At 35.6% G+C, this 19,184-nt stretch overlaps 1 protein-coding gene across 1 annotated transcript in view; it reads right to left on the bottom strand.

Annotated features, from left to right (window-relative positions):
• The window catches only part of LOC121477394 (14-3-3 protein zeta/delta-like), a 111,733-nt gene that overhangs the window by 87,711 nt on the left and 4,838 nt on the right, over positions 1-19,184 (bottom strand).

The raw sequence follows: 19,184 nt of genomic DNA, 5'->3' as shown, positions 1-19,184 counted from the left end.
TGGAGGTTCCTACAAAAATTAAAAGCAGAAATAATATCTGATCCCACAATCCCACCTGTGAGTATTTATCCAAAGTATTAAAAACTCCAACCTGGGCAGCCTAGGTGGCTCAGCAGTTTAGCGCCGACTTCAGCCCAGTGCCTGATCTTGGAGATCCGGGATCGAGTCCCATGTCAGGCTTCCTGCATGGAGTCTGCTTTTCCCTCTGCCTGTGTCTCTGCCTCTCCCTTCTCTCTCTGTGTCTCTCATGAATAAATAAATAAAATCTTTAAAAAAATAAAAATAAAAGAATAAAAACTCCAGCCAAACAGCATTTGCACTCCCATGTTCATTGCTGCATTATTCACAATAGCCAAGGGATAGAAACAATCTAAATGTCCATTAACAGATGAATGGATAAAGAAAATGTGTTATATTCATACGATGAAAAATTATTCAGACTTAGGAAAGGAAATATTTTTATGTGCTACATGATTCAACTTACAAGAAATATCTAAATTAGTCAAACTCATAGACACAAAGAGTAAAATGTTGTTTGCCAGGGGCTGGCAGGAGAGAGAAATGTTGTTCAATGGTTACAGAGTTTCAATTAAGAAGATAAATAAGTTCTAGAGATCTACTGTACAACAATATGCATATAGTTGACAATAATGTCATTTACACTTAGATAATTTTAAGAGGGTAGATTTCATGCTGTGTTTCTTACCATAGTAAAAAAAAAAACTGTCCATATTGAGCTTATATTTTAGTGGGAAAAGATGAAGTAGTAAGTAATAGTGACAAATGCTGCAAGGATGTTAGGAGCAAGAGAAGAAACTAAGGATATGTGTGCAAGTTTAGTGAGTAAATATTTCTGTGTTAAACTGGCATATGAGCAAAGAACTTGAGGGCAGTAAGGAAGTAAGCCATGTGGAACGCCCAAGGCATCCAGCAAGGCATGCAGAGAAAACAGCAAGGATAAAGACCCTGAATTGGAATCATGCTTCACTTATTTCAAAACAACAGCAATGACACCAGAGTGACTGACAGGAGTGAGCAATGGGGAGGTTGAAGATTTTTTCAGAGAGGCAGTTGAGGGACAGGATCCTGTACAGGCTTGTAAGCTTGGCAAGAACTTTGAATTTTAATCTGGATAGGATAGGAAGCCACTGATAGCAGAACAATGTTTTTCAGCAGAAGAATCAAATTATCTGCTTTATATTTCAACAAGGTCACTGTACCTACTCTACAGAGTAGAGACTATAGTGCAAAGCTAGCAGCAGAGAGACCAGTTAGGTGCTTATTGCTCTGAGATGAGAAATAGTACAAATGATACGAGGTCATCAGCCTCCAACTGCCATTTCTTCTAGACATTAGAGCTCAAAGGCTTCCTCACAGTTTCCACATTCACTTCTTAGGTGCAAACATGAACCCTTCACTTGTGTGACACCTTAGATCTGGATTCTGGTTAGGGAGATAGCAGTCCACTCCAGTTTATTATCCTGCCAGAATTTATACTGCAAATGTTTCGATATTACGAATATGATAATACAGAGGTTAGAGGAATGGTGAAGAGGGCCAAATCCTCTCTGTACCAAGACCAGAAGAATAGGAGTACATCTATATAGTTTCCCTATTGGCATAGGTCCTTATATTTTGTCAGGAAACAATTATAGGGCTACATAAAGGGCTTCTCTACTTATTTTCAGGATGTCTTTTCTTTGTCATAAAAAGAAGCCATGGCATTTTTGCTTCTAATTGTTACTTTTCATGAAGCCACCACAAACTCACTGAATTATTGATGGTCTCCTCAAATTGCAGCATGATGTTGACTTACATTCTAAATTTTCAGTGGCCTGAGTTCTCACCTTTTCAGTGCCCTCGTGTTCATTTTAGTAAAAGATTGGAACAGTCTGCAATGGAGTTGCCTAATCAGATTTTGTTTTCATCCACCATAATTTTTGAATAAGGAAATAACATCAACTCTTTTTCTCCTGACTTTGCAAAGAATTTCCACAGAGAAGAAAAGAAATAAAAACAGCTGCAAATGTTACAAACCAAGGGACCATATGAGGTGAAAGTTAAAATGAGAAAAATGCCCACATTACTTTGGGCAATGCAACTCCAGGGAAATAGTAACTCAGCACCTGAGAGCTAAATAATTCTAGAGGAATAAATATATATTCTGGTAGTCTGGGGGAAAATGACATCATGGAGAGATTAGGTCTATTAAAACATACATTTGTAGACATGTTGGTGTAAAAATTGCTTTTAGAGATGGAAAGAGGAGAAAAGCTCATCTTATTTGTCTAACAATTCTATTGGGTGCTTTTCACTAAAAGAGAACCATCCATATGTTTATAACAGTGAGAGTGTGAATTGCAATACATTTCAAATTACATGAGAAACTAAAGAAAATTTCTCAGTTTCAGGCCATTGAGTAATGCTTCCTTGTTTACTGTTTGTCCCTAAATTTTGTGATTTTTATGAATAATTCAGAGCAATGATTTTACCTTCTTTCTCTACCATAGCATTTGGCAAGTTTCCACTTCATTTTTGTTACAAAGACACAGCTGAGATTCTTAGAATACGAATAATGTTTAGAATGTATTTTTCCACAGTGAAAAATATTATGAAAAGGGCAACAAAGACATAGCTTATGGAATCATCAATTATGAAACTTAAAAAGAATTTGAGCCTCAAGGAAAGCTCGTGTCTTAGTAACTGTTAATGGTATAAGAAAAAGAAGATAGCATTGAGCCAGTCTGGGAAAAGGTGAATTATATTAAGTTATAGATCTATCACTTAATCAAAACAAATTCAAGCTTGAATGGAACTGATGTTAATACTGAAACATTTATTTGATAGGTGGAAATAGACAAGAACGGTCATGTGAATGATCATTTTGTTCTAAAGCAGACTCCAGCTACTAGAATATGAAACCACAAAGTACTAGGCACATTATCAGCATATAAATTAAAAAACATTTGGAACAGTAATGTAGACCCAGCAGGGAATTGTGTTAACATGTAATCAAGACAAAATATAACCATTACTAATAGGAAAACTCACTAGACTTGGTTCATGAGAAATCTATGATCCATTGTGTACCTTGATACTGGATGTAAAGCAGAATCCTAATCCTAGAACTGCCTCAAGTGTGCTTCCATCTTCTCAAATGCTTCTAGCCTTTGGTTGGGACTGGCTTAGTAATAAAGGTAGTCTAGCATACAGATAATTGCCTGGAGCAGAAAGAAGCCAGGAGAAGCAGGATTCTATTCTTGGAAAAGCTGACCTGGAGTTAATATCCTTCCTATTTCAAATGGGAAAACCAAAGTCTTCATTAGCACCTTACTTACCACCACCACCCTCCCAGATGACCTCAAAGATCCAAGGAAATTAAAAGTAGCTTCTGCTACTAAAACTGTTGGATTCTCTGAGATTGTGCAAGAAGAAAATTACTCTGTGCCTTGCTTCAGCTATCTCGTCTTTTTAGAATAACCTTTGTCTCCCGAAGTAGCAATCAAAATTAATACAATTTTCTGAGAAAGCTTCCTAGATGATTTCTCCCACCTCAACCAGAAACTAAGTACCTTTTTAAAAAAAATTCATCCATTCAAAGGACTAACTATATAAATAGGAATTGATTTGGGTATACTGTAACACCTATAGCCATCTTCCTTGCATTTCAGTGATTTTTATGTGTTCCTGACTTGTATGTATTGTCAGCCCTTATAGAATTAGCACTTGGCCGTCCAAACTTAAATCTCTCTCTCGCCTCCAAACTATCTTCACTCCTGGCCAAGATTAGCACATTGTCAATAAGTGTTCACTAAACTAAACATATAAATGCCTCCAATTCCTTAATTTGCATAAACACCACATGTCCATGCTCACCCCAGACAACAGAAGATAATTGTTTTCTTCCAGTGTATATGCTGGTAAAAACTGCTGTAACGTCAGCAGCCAAGTCTTGTGTTAAACATGTGAATCTTGTCAAAATATATGTATTGAAAACAGTGCACATCAAGTGCAGATAGAACCCGATAAACGGGGGGTCCCCGGGTGGCTCAGCGGTTTGGTGCCTGCCTTTGGCCCAGGGCGCGATCCTGGAGTCCGGGGATCGAGTCCCGCGTCGGGCTCCTGGCATGGAGTCTGCTTCTCTCTCTGCCTTTCTCTATGTCTATCGTGAATAAATAAATAAAATCTTTAAAAAAAAAGATCTTGATAAATATTTCATTACAATTTCTCCAAAATATTAATCCTTCTGGCATTACATCAAATGAAAGTGATTGTATCGCGACTGGAAAAAAAAAAAAAGTTTGTACTATTGCACAACTGAAAGAACCCATGTTTCAGTTTTTCATCAGTGCTAAAATTAAATGTTCCTCCCTGATTCTCTGTGTTTACATTCTTTTCCATTTTGCTATTTGAATTTGCCTCTACTAATGTAATCCATTTAAGCATTCTAGATTCTCTGCTCTTTTCAAATGTGTATTTTTGATATGTATCTCGACTTTCAACCTTTGGACTAGGATAAACATTTGTGGAAGAAAACAGTATTTGTATTGAATCACATATTTTAGCAAAATTTGCTTGTAGAAAAATAGCCCAAAGCCAAAGAATAGCCACCTGACATTTAGAATAGCCTTGAGCACAAGTGTTAGATATATGAAGATTTGCACAAGGATGAAAATAGACAAGTTCATTTGTCTTTTCATTCTTTGCTCTAATTTCTTCTTTTTAAATTATATTCTAACATTAGCCTTTGTATTGTCATCCATACATCAGATGTAGTGTCACTGCTTTTCTGCCTCTCCCAACTGAGTGAGCTGCCAATCACATTATTTTATTAACACTCCAACCACTATTCACCCAGCTTATTTTCCTTCCAACTGGATTTCTGGGTCAATGTTCATGTTCAAATCAATTCATATATGACTCACAAATCCACATCTACCTTTGCCTGATCTTAAAATACTATTTGAGGTGCGCCTGGGTGGCTCAGTTGGTTAAGCATCTGGCTCTTGGGTTAGGCTCTGGTTGTGATCTCATGATCATGAGATTGAGCCCCACATGGGGCTATGTGCTCAGCATAGGATCAGTTTAAGACTCTCTTGCCCTCTCCCACCACCCAAATAAATAAATCTTTAAAATTAAAAAAAAAATACTATTTGAATTTATATGTCTACATTTTCATTTGCTTTTGGAAAAATTTAACTATCATTAGGATCTATATTATCTTATCCTTTCTCAAGAGTTGTTCAAAATTCTTTTTTAAAAAAATATTTTATTTATTCATGTGAGATGGGACGGGGGGGGGGTGGGCAGAGACACAGGCAGAGGGAGAAGCAGGCTCCATGCAGGGAACCTGACGTGGGACTCGATCCAGGGTCCCCAGGATCACACCCTGGGTCTAAGGCAACGCTAAACCGCTGAGCCACCAGGGCTGCCCAGAGTTGTTCACAATTTTTGACCAAAACCGCATTCCTTGAAATGAGTGGAGATCTTTGATAAATGACTGGATTTAATGTATCATTTTTTCTCATCTGGTTTCACTAAGAAGCACTAATAATATCCCTTAGCTAATCGATAAGTAGAGAGAGCACATGCAGTTAGTGGTATGTTTTGGGTTGTTTCTTGGGATTTTTTTTTTTTTTTGGTTTTTTTTTTTCCCTTCTGATCCAGAATGACAAAGTGGTGTGGGGAATTGAGAAAAGAAATTAACTGTAGCTACATCTGCAAGTAACAATTGTAGCCACTTTGTCAAGGGTAAAACAATCATCAATGAGCAGCAGAATAACAGAATCAAAAGGTTCCAATTCATTGATTTTTTCATTCCCATATGCCTGAACATCTGGGACACAAAGAAACAGTGTGTATGTGTTAATAGGCTATTCAGCAGTAGTGACTTCTACCTACTACATGAAGTTATCCATTTTCTCTTTACTATCTAGTTTTACAAGAAAATACTGTAGCTGATTTCTGATGGAAACTCAGATAAAATTGTGGCATATATGAACATAATGATAATATACTATTGATAGAAAATTAGAGCTTAACATTTTTATATGGACAGCATTGCTGGATAAACTATGAGCTTGATTTGAAATGATAATGTACAGCTATAAAAGTATAATACTCAACATTTTTGCATATATATTTTTAAAATTCAACAACTAGAGTTTAGTGGCAATAAAAATTGTAGAGAATGTTGGACTGTATTTCATGTTTATTCCTCTTGTTACATGTCACCACATTTCCAATGGTTCATCAGGTGTTCAGTAAGTTAACATTCAATCTGTGAAAAGTACATGAATTATTCCAGAAATACAGCAAGACATACACTTGAGGTTCCTCATATTCTCTCAAGTTTATACTTCAGTGTGAGGACTACACCATATACATGTGGAAATACCATAATTATGCTCATAAATTGATTTTTTGAAACATGCTAATTAATATGGTACCAACAGAATACACAAGTATGGGGGCATGGTACAAAGAAATGATCGGCACCAGTGAGATTAATCAAAGAAGGTTTCCTGAGGGAATTGAATTTTAAACTGCATTTGGCATATTTGTTTGCTTAGTACTCGTTTCATATCTTAATCATAAAAATAATGTAATCTCACATTAATAAATTTGTAATTTCAAATTAGTAAGAAGAACAAAAGAAGCTAAGACTCCACTGCCAAAGACAATCACTATACCAACCTCTGTTGTTTTCATTTCATTTTCTCCTCTGGTATTCTCTATACAACTACTTTAATGTCATATATTCAATATACAATTCTCTTTGTGTTTTGGCAATGTCTATGCACACAGACTCTGAGTGATACAAATATCTCATAAAAATTAAGTTTAGGGGATCCCTGGGTGGCTCAGCGGTTTAGTGTCTGCCCTCGGCCCAGGGCGTGATCCTGGAGTCCTGGGATCGGGTCCCATGTCGGGCTTCCTGCGTGGAGCCTGCTTCTCCCTCTGCCTGTGTCTCTGCCTCTCTCTGTGTGTCTCTCATGAATAAATAAATAAAATCTTTTAAACAAATTAAATTTAATGCCATTCCAAATAAATGTACCATATTCACAAATTATTTCCCTATAGCTAAATACTTAAGTCTTTCAAAATTTTTGTTAACATAAATAACTTCAAAAAACATTTTTGTTCATAACTTTTTTCTTAGCATTATCTTCAGGTAGATTTCAGATTTCAGGTTGTACTACAAAGCTGTGGTCATCAAGACAGTGTGGTACTGGCACAAAAACAGACACATAGATCAATGGAACAGAATAGAGAATCCAGAAGTGGACCCTCAACTTTATGGTCAACTAATATTTGACAAAGCAGGAAAGACTATCCACTGGAAAAAAGACAGTCTCTTCAATAAATGGTGCTGGGAAAATTGGACATCCACAAGCAGAAGAATGAAACTAGACCACTCTCTTTCACCATAAACAAAGATAAACTCAAAATGGATGAAAGATCTTAATGTGAAACAAGATTCCACCAAAATCCTAGAGGAGAACACAGGCAACACCCTTTTGAACTTGGCCACAGTAACTTCTTACAAGACTCATCCCTGAAGGCAAGAGAAACAAAAGCAAAAATGAACTATTGGGGCTTCATCAAGATAAGAAGCTTTTGCAAAGCAAAAGATACTGTCAACAGAATTCAAAGACAACCTACAGAATGGGAGAAGATATTTGCAAATGACATATCAAATAAAGGGCTAGTTTCCAAGATCTATAAAGAACTTATTAAACTCAACACCATAGAAACAAACAACCCAATCATGAAATGGGCAAAAGAGCAAAAGACATGAACAGAAATCTCAGAGAAGAAGACATAGACATGGCCAACGAGCACATGAGGAAATGCTCCACATCACTTGCCATCAGGGAAATACAAATAAAAACCACAATGAGATACCACCTCACACCAGTGAGAATGGGGAAAATTAACAAAGCAGGAAACCACAAATGTTGGAGAGGATGCGGAGAAAAGGGAACCCTCTTATACTGTTGGTGGGAATGTGAACTGGTGCAGCCACTCTGGAAAACTGTGTGGAGGTTCCTCAAAGAGTTAAAAATAGACCTGCCCTACCACCCAGCAATTGCACTGCTGGGGATTTACCCCAAAGATTCAGATGCAATGAAACGCTGTGACACCTGCACCCCGATGTTTATAGCAGCAATGGCCACAATAGCCAAACTGTGGAAGGAGTCTCGGTGTCCATCGAAAGATGATGGATAAAAAGATGTGGTTTATGTACACAATGGAATATTCCTCAGCCATTAGAAATAACAAATATGCACCATTTGCTTCAACGTGGATGGAACTGGAGGGTATTATGCTGAGTGAAATAAGTCAATCAGAGAAGGACAAACATTATATGGTCTCATTCATTTGGGGAATATAAAAAATAGTGAAAGGGAATAAAGGGGAAAGGAGGAAAAATGAGTGGGAAATATCAGAAAGGGAGACAGAACATGAAAGACTCCTAACTCTGGAAAACGAACTAGGGTGGTGGAAGGGAAGGTGGGTGGGGGGTGGGGGTGACTGGGTGACGGGCACCAAGGTGGGCAATTGATGGGATGAGCACTGGGTGTTATTCTATATGTTGGCAAATTGAACAGCAATAAAAAATAAATTTGTAAGAAAAAAAAAAGATTTCAAACATTCTTATAACTAATCAGAAGTCATGATCATTTTGTTTCCTTATATCTGTAATATTAATAAACAACAAAAACTATCATTTCTTTAAATTACTTATTCCTGTTTTTAATTTTATTGCATTGATCAGGATCCTCAGGAATGTGTCAAAATGCAAATTATTCTTAGGTTCTTGCTCATTCAATAGTAATGAATTCAATAAATATGATGTTTATAAATTTTATTGGCATGCTTAATATATTAAGTAAGTATACTGGTACTTATACTTCTATAAGTTGTGTTTTTTTTGTTCATTTTATTTCTAATCAGAAATAAATCTTGAATTTTGTTCAATAACTTAGGATATTTATTTCAATTTTAATATTACTTTATTTTAATAAAATGTCCGGATTGAAACCTAACTTTTCTGTAATGAAATAAGAGTAATCTCACTGTAAGATATATTGGTATTCAATCAGCTGCTTGGACTCTTTTAGATAAGCCGTGGAAGGCCACTGATGGCTTTTGAGCAGAGAACCGATACAATCACAGAGTCAAATGACCAAAGTGTTTGGGGTGGGGGATGGAAAATATCCATATACATATTCTCAGCTCCCCGTGCACCATCGATCAGAGACTATGATTTTTGAGATGACAAATAACAGAAATCTGTATTAAGATGTGGCAGTGGAAATGATAATGAAAGGAGAGACACTAAACACAATACGAAGGAATAAGAATTGGCTAGACTTGACAATTAGTTATGCAAGTGATGGAAGAATGAGGAGCCACAGAAGACTACAAGGGTTATGAACCACAGTGAATGGGAATAATATGGTATCATTTTTAGCAGAAAAGTCTCAACCTTCAGAATTGAGACATACTGATGAAAAATGTCATAAGTAATGTATTACTGATAATAAAGTCTCCTAATTATGAATAATTTATTCTTTCATGAATTAAAGAAGATTCAAGGTTTTCCCTAGAATAACACCACTCACTTTCATTCCTATATGCTTTCTTCAGAGAGAAAGAGAAGTTGGCAGATGTATTGCTAAAGTTGGGATGTCTATCTCCTACCCTAGATGTAAATGAGCATAACTTTAATGATTGTAACAATTAAGCATTTCTTCTCCTGGACTTTATTTATATAGAAAAGAGGAACTTTGGAAGAAAAGCTGATCTATAGGACAAGGAAGGAAAAATGATGTTTCTATCATGGGAAACATCTGGAAAGAAGCCACTTTTTGATGGAAGTTTATAGCAGTAGATCCGTGCATGAAAATAAGATTCTTTTCCACACACAACTTGCTTATGTTATCCTACTCCACCTTCCACCCATGCAGAATTACTGCTACCTGACCTTGGCATTTGATTCTTTGAAGTTCCTTCTTCTGAAGCATAAATCTCTCATTCTCATGTGTACAGCTCCAATACCCTGTACAAGCACAAAACCTGGTCCATTTACAAAATAATTTTCAGACCCAAAAGATAGCCTGTGAAATTTCACTGAGGAATTTATATTAATTTATATTTCTTTGAGAAGTAATATTCACTTATACTAATGAGGATGGACTATTAATTCAGTACTGTTGCTATATGTATTTTGTAAAAAATAAACATGACTGCCAGAAGAGAAAATACTTTATGCCATTAACCAATAAAGGACTATGTTTTCTTGAAATAAGATTGTTATTCCTAAAATATATTTATTCAGTATATATATGCTTTCATGGCATTTTATTTCTCATGGTTCCATTACAATTATTTTGCTGCATGTTGACTATATTGATGAAGTTGGAAATTCTGAGGCTGTAAGAGACTTTCAAATACTGAAATTATACATGCAAAGTACAGTGAGAGGTGCCTGCGTAGGGCAGTTGGTTGAGTATCCAACTCAGTTTCAGCTCAAGTCTTGATTTCAAGGTCCTATGGTCAAGCCCCAGATCTGGCTCCATGCCCAGCAGGTAATCTATTTAAGTGTCTCTCTCCCTCTGCCCCTTCCCTGCTTGCTCAGGCTCTCTCTCTCCATGTCTCTCAAAAATAAATAAATAAATCTTTTTTAAAAATAAAGTATCATGTGACATGGAAGCTTGTAATATTTTCTGAGTTCACTGTCATTTTTAAACTTAATTATCCTAAATATGATTGATAACTGAGGGACTTTATTAGCCAAAAGTCAAATCTATTTTTTAAGTCACTCTACTTTTGAAAAATTAAATTTTCATTGTTCAGCTAATCAGAATCTCAACATTGTTCATTTCGTTACTTAGTCTTTCCTGCTTAAAATAATGTCATGTTCAGGGATCCCTGGGTGGTGCAGCGGTTTAGCGCCTGCCTTTGGCCGGGGGCGCGATCCTGGAGACCTGGCATCGAATCCCACGTCGGGCTCCCAGTGCATGGAGCCTGCTTCTCCCTCTGCCTGTCTCTCTGCCTCTCTCTCTCTCTGTGACTATCATAAATAAAGTTGAAAACATAATAATAATGTCATGTTCAACTTATTGCAATAATGCATTTTTACACCAGTTTATTTGATCTTATTTCAACCTCAAGGGGTATTTCATTTATTTTTCTACCCTCTAATAAAAAAAGAAGAAGTACTTTGTCCTTACATGCAAAAAATAATAATTAGAAGTCTAAGTCATTTTTAAATCCTAAGCAAAATAATTTGTTAAGCAAAATACATTTTTTAAAGATTTTATTATTTATTCATTAGAGACACAGAGAGAGAGGCAGAGACACAGGTAGAAGGAGAAGCAGGCTCAGTGCAAGGAGCCCAAGGTGGGACTTGATTCTGGATTCCGGGGATCACACCCTGAACTGAAGGCAGACACTCAACCGCTGAGCCACCTAGGCATCCCTAGCAAAATATTTTTAAAAGATAATATATCTTTAGTATTTTCAAAAGAGTTTACTGTGATGAGATTTTGTGAAGACAGTATGTTAGGTTTTTCAATGAAGTGATTATCTTAGGAAAAAATAAAATAATTCAATACTACAGTTTTTAAGTTTTGGGCACACAGGACCACAGGTGTCAGATTAAAATACTAGAAAAAGTCCAATACCAGTTCCTGTGGTATTCAGTATGTATTTTTCTTTTTGATTTTGCTCATCTGTATTTGTAAATCATGTACAATGAGCATGTATTATGGTGTAACTTTTAAAGATCATTTTATTTATATCAAACCTTATGTATGTTTTTATTTATTTATTTTTACAGCAAGGACTTAGAAATAAAGAAGCAACTATATTTAAAATGAGTCCTCACAAAACCCTGATTCTGGGCTAGTATGATGTGTCTTCTCGGTAAGGGAAACATATGATTACAGCTATAAAAAGTATTTTAAGCCTGGCAAATGTGACTGCATCTGTATTTCTTAAAATGCAAATCAATAGAAAATATATGGTTTTTACACATGGGACTTTAGTCTAAGGACTATATTTTAGACCACTAGCCCTTTGCTTAACAAACTATATCTATATTCAAAATAAATTATTCACTGTAAGGAAGGGAGTAAAATCGATCAGGCTCAAAATTTTGAGTCAAATTTTATTTTTTGAGGAGTTATATTCTCCTGGTTTGGATTTTGCTCCAGTATAACTTCAGGTACACATCACCTTATAAAAGTAATTCTCAAAGTGTAATCTGGGACAACTAAAGGTCCCCAAACTCAAAACCATTTTCATAATAATGCTATGATATTCTTTTCCTTTTGCACTATCATTCTTTTACAGATGTATAGTAGAATTTTACAGGGGCTACATATATGTGATATATGAACAGACCGAATACAGACACAAATACAAGATTCCCACAGTTTTCAATTAAGCCAGACACAAAGAGATTTCTAAAAACATCAAGATTGCTTTTTAACCTTTTCATTAATTTTTCTTTGTAAAATATAGTTATTTTCCATTAAAATGTTATTTATTTTAATGTATAAGTGTAATACATTTACTATGTCTATCCTTAAATTAATATACATTTTTAAATTCTGTTTTTAATTTAGAATATGATATATATAGTTAAAACTAACATAAATAAAAGCTTTTTACATTGGAAAGTGGTCCTACAAACAGTGTATGTTCTCATTCATTTGGGGATTAAAAATAACAGTGAAAGGGAATATAAGGGAAGGGAGAAGAAAAAGACTCCTAACTCGGGGAAACGAACTAGGGGTGGTGGAAGGGGAGGAGGGCGGGGGGGTGGGGGTGAATGGGTGACGGGCACTGAGGGGGGCACTTGATGGGATGAGCACTGGATGTTATTCTGTATGTTGGTAAATTGAACACCAATAAAAAATTAATTTATTTAAAAAAAAAAAGAAGGAAAGTGGTCCTAACACCAAAAAACTTTGGTGTTAGGACCATCTATTCCTCCCAAGTTTATCTGTGGTTCAAGTAAATAATCACTAGGTTTGTTACTTATGTTTTTAATATTAGAACTTTCTCTATATCAGGGATCACCAAACTTTTATGTAAAGGGCTATATGAGCCTGCAGATATTCTAGGTTTTGTGGGCCATACAGTCTCTGTCACAAATAGTTAATATTGTCATATTATGTAGAAGCATTTGTAGACACAATGTAAGCAAATGAGTAAGACTAAATTCAAATAAAACTTTATTTATTAAGTCAAACGGTGGGCCAGATATAGCCCAAAGGCTATAAGTTACCAAATGCTGACCTAGTCCCAAATTTATGTTTCAGAGTGTGTGCATGGGACAGGGGGAGGAATTAGAAGAAAAATTGATATTTACTGGTCATCTGTTGCATGTTTAATATTTATTAACAACTATATATTTTATATGCTAACCAGTTATATTTCTGTTGGTTTATTAAGAAAAATAATTTTCATCCCATTTTACAGGTGAGGAAACTATGATATAAAAGCACGGTACACACCAAGTCTAACAGCAACTTGGGTTGGAACTCCAGTCTGACTTCCAGCATGCCATAATGGTTGCCATCACCACCAGCACCCGTAGCAGTAAAAGGAACAGTTAGCACCTCCATAATACCTTTTAGTATACAAAATGCATTCACACAGATTATTTTATTTGATCTTCACACACACACACACACACACACACACACACACAAATCTCTCCATCAGGCTGACCAAATATTACTATCTCCAATTCACAGATGAAGAAAATAAGGTTCAGATAATATGATTTACAGCTAGTCAGTAATGAAGCCATGATTCTGTCCCATATCTTTTTGTCCCGATCTAAACATTCTGTTTTAATAAATCACTTTGTGATCTCTCTTAAGACTCCTGAGAATCAAATATTTCTTTCCTTTTTTTGGATACCTAATATTTTAGCACAAAACATAAAAGTTATAAAATGTCCATTTTTCCAATAGAGATATATGGGATGGAACAAAGAGTGGAAATGTGCATTTCATCTCCATCTCTATGAAACAGAATTCATGCTAAATCAGTAGAAAAGCATCAAAGGTCAAAGAGATGGAAAAGACCTCAGCTCAGAATTAGTGACATTCTCAATGATGTATTCTTCTTTGAAGCAGACGGTAATGGGAATAATCAGGCCATCTGAATGACCCAGAGTTATAGTGGCTTTCATTCCTTTACTCCTACAATAGATGAGAGTAGAAACCACGGCATCCTGCAGAATGGTGACTATAATCTGTGAGCCTCTTATTGGCTATTTTAAATATCCCACAGTTAGAAGTTGATTCATCTCTTGGTGAAATTTAATATGTTTTGTACATGATAGAGTTAAAGATCTCATATGGTTAAATATCCATTTCAAAAAAGAACAATTTTCAAGTCTATGAACTGAATTATACTTTATATATATTTTTTGAAAACTGATAGTTAATTAAAAAAATGAATTAAACCAAATGAAATTAAAAAATAAAGTTTTTTTTTAAAGTTCTTTGTATTAACAATGCCAGGTAAAAGGGGAATATTTGAGGTTTCAAATTTCCCCACCACATTCCCCTGATGAGGCCAATTTTAGCTAACAGTGTCTTTAGTGGCCTTCTCTCAGGAATGCCTGAACTGCATGTTTCCATGTTGCTCATCAGTCATGCAGATGTCCCCTATAGTCTAGATTATTCCTCTTGGCATTTAATCGCATATGCTTTTCCCCACCCCTTCAAAGGAGCTTTTTGGTATAATAGCAGTAGGAAAGTAAAACAGTTCACTTCTAACTTTTATAAAGAAATCTTCTGACATCAGAGGCCAAGAGACCACTATTTAATAAAAAGCTAGTTGACATTTGAGTCTGTAGATGGAAACATAAAGTATAAAATAACTGAAAATATAATTGGTCTCTGCCCCCTGTTTCTGACACATTGCTCCTAAATCCCTTGTTACATGCTAAATGATGAGAGTACCAGGAACATCTTTTGTTCTAACATTTGGTCTCTTTGACTGTGATTCCTGACACAGAGTTCCTAAATCCCTTGCAATTTGCTAGGCAACAGTAGTGGCTTTTGTTCTATTGAGGCAAATTTTGGTAGGCTCATGAATAGCTTTAAGATTGGGGCTGGTCACCAGATACCAAGCCATGATTATAAGCTTAGAACTTTCAGGTCTACCCTTCATCCTCTGGAAAGAGACAAGGGACTAGAGATTGAGTTGATCATTTATGCTTATGTGATGAAGCCTCCATAAAAATCCCAGAAGTACAGGGTTGGGAGAGGTTCTAGGTTGATGAATACAGCCACATACTTGGCTGGTGATATACCCCAACCCCACAGGGACAGACTTCTCCCTACATGTCTCTTCGTTTGGCTGTTTATCTGTATCATTTACTGTATTTTTTATAATTAACCAGCCATTCTAACAAATCATCAAACCTACAGAAGGGGTCATGGGAACCTCAATTTAGAGCCTGTCAGTCAGAAGTACAATAAACAACCTAGACTTATGATTGGCATTTGAAGTGGGGGCAGTCTTATAGGACTTAGCCCTTACCTTGTGAGAGCTAATGCTGTCTCCAGTTGGTAGTGTCAGAACTGAAATGAATTACAGGACAACTTGCTTAATGTGTGGAAAACTCATACATCTAGTGTCATAAGTGAAATGTGGTAGTAGTGTGAGAATAAAAGAGTAAAACAGGAGTGTGTTTGTCCAATTTAGAAGGAAAAGTTAGGTTATATCTCTAGTAAAACTCTGATCCTACAACAATTATCTGATTGCAGAAGACTCAGCCAAAAGAGCAGCGAAAGCCAAAAGTATAGCAGGAGCCAAACTGCTTAAAGCAATGAACTCAGCAAAACATGTGGTAACCTACCACAGTGACCCACATCTCCCTAGCAGGGCTGAAGCCTAGGTGGTCTAATAGGTGTTTTCCATCATAATTTTCATGCTTCTCTGATAATTACAACTTCACTTTCTTGCTGTGTTATTCTCATTCTGAGAAACTACTTAGAATTTTTGAGTGAAAGCCTGTAGAAATCAAACTGAAAGGATTCTGAGAAGAAATGGTGAATGCTAATTTATTTGGACTTGTGATTATTTTATGTACAGCGAAATACTACTGAAATTTTGACTAGTTGTCATTATAGTACTATTAAAATTCTCAGAAAAAATAAAATTCTCCACAAAGAATTTCAAAATGAAGAAAGTATAAATTTAGGAATGGGGAAAGTATGACGATGAAAATGCAGTGTTGATTTCATGGAGGCTGGTTTGACTGAAATCATCAATGCAGGAGAGCTCAAATTAACATTTGCAACCATATGGTCAGACCTAGAGATTACGATGCTAAGTGAAATATGTCAGTAAGAGAAAATAAAATATCATGTAATTTCACTTTTATGTGGAACTGAAGAAACAAAACAAGGAAAAATTTTGAGACAAAAAAAATGGACCTTATATACAGAGAACTGGTGGTTGTCAGAGGAGAGGTAAGAGATGGATAAAATAAAGAGAATGGAAAGTACACTTGCACTGAGAAATGTATAGAATTGCTGAACCATTATATTGTACACCTGAAACTAATATAACACTGTATGTTAATTATACCACAACTTTAAAAAACAAATAAAAAAAATAAAAGACTATCTGGCAACCATGTAATATATTTGTCTCAGGTACAAGATGGCCTTAAAATGGGGTAGTTTGATGAGCTTCAGAAGAGCTCCAACATTAGGCTTCCTAATAATGATTTCTGCTTCAGAAAGCTGTGGTTCTCAAATTCTAGTGTACCTAAAACATAACTGGCTTCAAAAATAGTATGCTGAGGGAAGGAAAACAGAAGCAAAAGATTATCTACTATAGGTTCCATTTTGATGAGGTTCAAGCATAGATATAACCAATATATAGAGAGAAAAGTTATAACTGCTCAACACAGTTTGGATATGAAGAGAACTGACTGGAAAGGTGCAAAAGGAACTTTCTGGAATGATGGAGATGTTCTATATCTTGATCTACATGGTCATCACACATAATTTACTATATGTAGCTTTATCTCCAGGAGTTATTATTTAAAAAAAATAATAATCTAGCTCTCTGTTTAGAAATGGAAATTCTTGAAATTCATCCTCAGAGATTCTGATTCAGGACGTATAGGGGAATAGAGTCCCAGAGCCACAATTTAATCCTCAATGAAGTAATCCATGGACCACATTTTGAAATTTGCTGGTAGAATGAATACTACTTCACTTTCAGATAGAGATAGCCTACGGCTTTCAAGAGCATAATGGAAATTTCTTCTCAGCTTTAGGAAGATATACTCGGTTTTTCCTCTTTTATCTTTCCATTAAGGTCAAGTGGATTGTTCTGTTCCTGCCTTTAGTCTCCTGAGGGTAATTAAAGTGGCATAATCACTCCTATATCTTGTGCCTCTAATGTGTGTCCTGGTCTATAGGTTCTCACATGAGCTGTTCATGGAGTTGAATCCTAATTTTGATGATTGACAGCAGAGATGCTGCATGTCCTGTTTCTAAGCTTCTACAGAGTAATTGGCTGTGTTGTCAGGGTCATAGAAAGATAGCAAAATTTTAGAATATTGATAAAAAATGTATAAATACACATAATTGTTATTTTAATTTCTCAACAGAAATGTCAATTAACTAGAGGCTGACAAACTATAAGGTTTAAATGTTGACGATATGAGCTTTAAAATGAGGTAACTTTTCCTTATTTTTCAAAACATTATATTATTGATTTATAAGACAGAAAAAATGTGTTATATATTTAAATAAAATTTAAGGAATTCCATGGTAATTTATTATTTTTTAAAAATGTTTAAAAGATAATTGTCAATTACCAAAACAATTACTACTATATACCATGTTCACTCAAGACAGGAAGCTTTATATATGACTGAACACTGAAGAACTATTTCAATACAGAAGCCAGAAATCACCAAATGTAACTATATTATGAAAATATCTTTGAAAAAGTATTAAAAATTGGCAACTTTTACCTGAATTTTGAGTATTTCTTCACAATTATAAAATTTGGGAAGCATGGAGAAAGTTTTAGCAAACTCCCAGGCTAGCTTAAGTGGCTTCCAGAACTTGTTTTCCCTCCCCCAACATATGAAACTTATCCCGAGTTAGGAACTATGGCTTTAAACATATTTCTGGAAGAAAAGCATAATTACAGCATTTAGATAAGGAACAGATATTGTTTACGTGTGCTCACACTTATTAATATTCTTAACAATTAATACATTTGTATATTTGTTACCCATATTTCTCAGTGCTGAATAACCCCAAAGATCTAATTATATCATTTCTTCTAATTGCAAGTGTTCTTTCCTCCCCTTTGATAAGGGATGGCCTATGCCATTCCTATGATGAAGTTCATCTTGGCATGATTATCACAAACATGGATAATGTATCTATTGAAATGGACTATAGAGGACTCTTGGAAGAAGGCAGAGTAGGAAGCATCAAAAGTCTGTCTCCTTACCCAGACAACAATTGCACTGGCAAAATCTATCTGATATCATTATTTTTCACTCTGGAGTCTGCTAAAGGCTTGCAACTTCAAGAGAAAACTTTGTACAGGGCAGTCAATTTCAGCTTTTAGAATAGTAGCAGATATCACCCTCAGCCCCATGGCAAGGAGTTTTCCACATGTTCCCAAAACACCTTACACATAGCTTGCTGGATCAAGTGGACAAAAAAGGACCCCGTACTTCAAATATCAAGGATCTATGCTTTGATTACTGACTACTGCTGTTGATCACAGCAGTGTACACTGTGGTGTACACAAAGAGGTAGTGGCCATTGTTGCAACCACTCCCCATTATTGCAAGACTCTATGGCTGAAGTGACTTCCAGAGGAATTTAAAGGGCCAATGTCTTTTCCCTCCTTCATTTTTCTTTTTCCCCTTTTGGAAGCCAGGCACTGAAGAGTAGGACATTCAAAAGTAACTGGAGATATAAAGGAAATTACAAAGCCACATGTCCAGGGGAAGGTATAGGATCAAAAAGACCTAAGGAGTCTTAAGTTTACACCTCAGACTGATCTTTAGTACAGAGACATCCTATCATCAATAACAAGAAAAAAAAAAAAAAAAAGAAAATCCTGGGAAAGGGGAAGAATCCAAGTTCCAGAAT

The sequence above is a fragment of the Vulpes lagopus genome, chromosome 2 (assembly GCF_018345385.1).
Source record: "Vulpes lagopus strain Blue_001 chromosome 2, ASM1834538v1, whole genome shotgun sequence".
NCBI lineage: Eukaryota > Metazoa > Chordata > Mammalia > Carnivora > Canidae > Vulpes > Vulpes lagopus.
The sequence above is the reverse complement of the archived record's forward strand: the minus strand, read 5'-3'. Positions and strand labels throughout refer to the sequence as shown.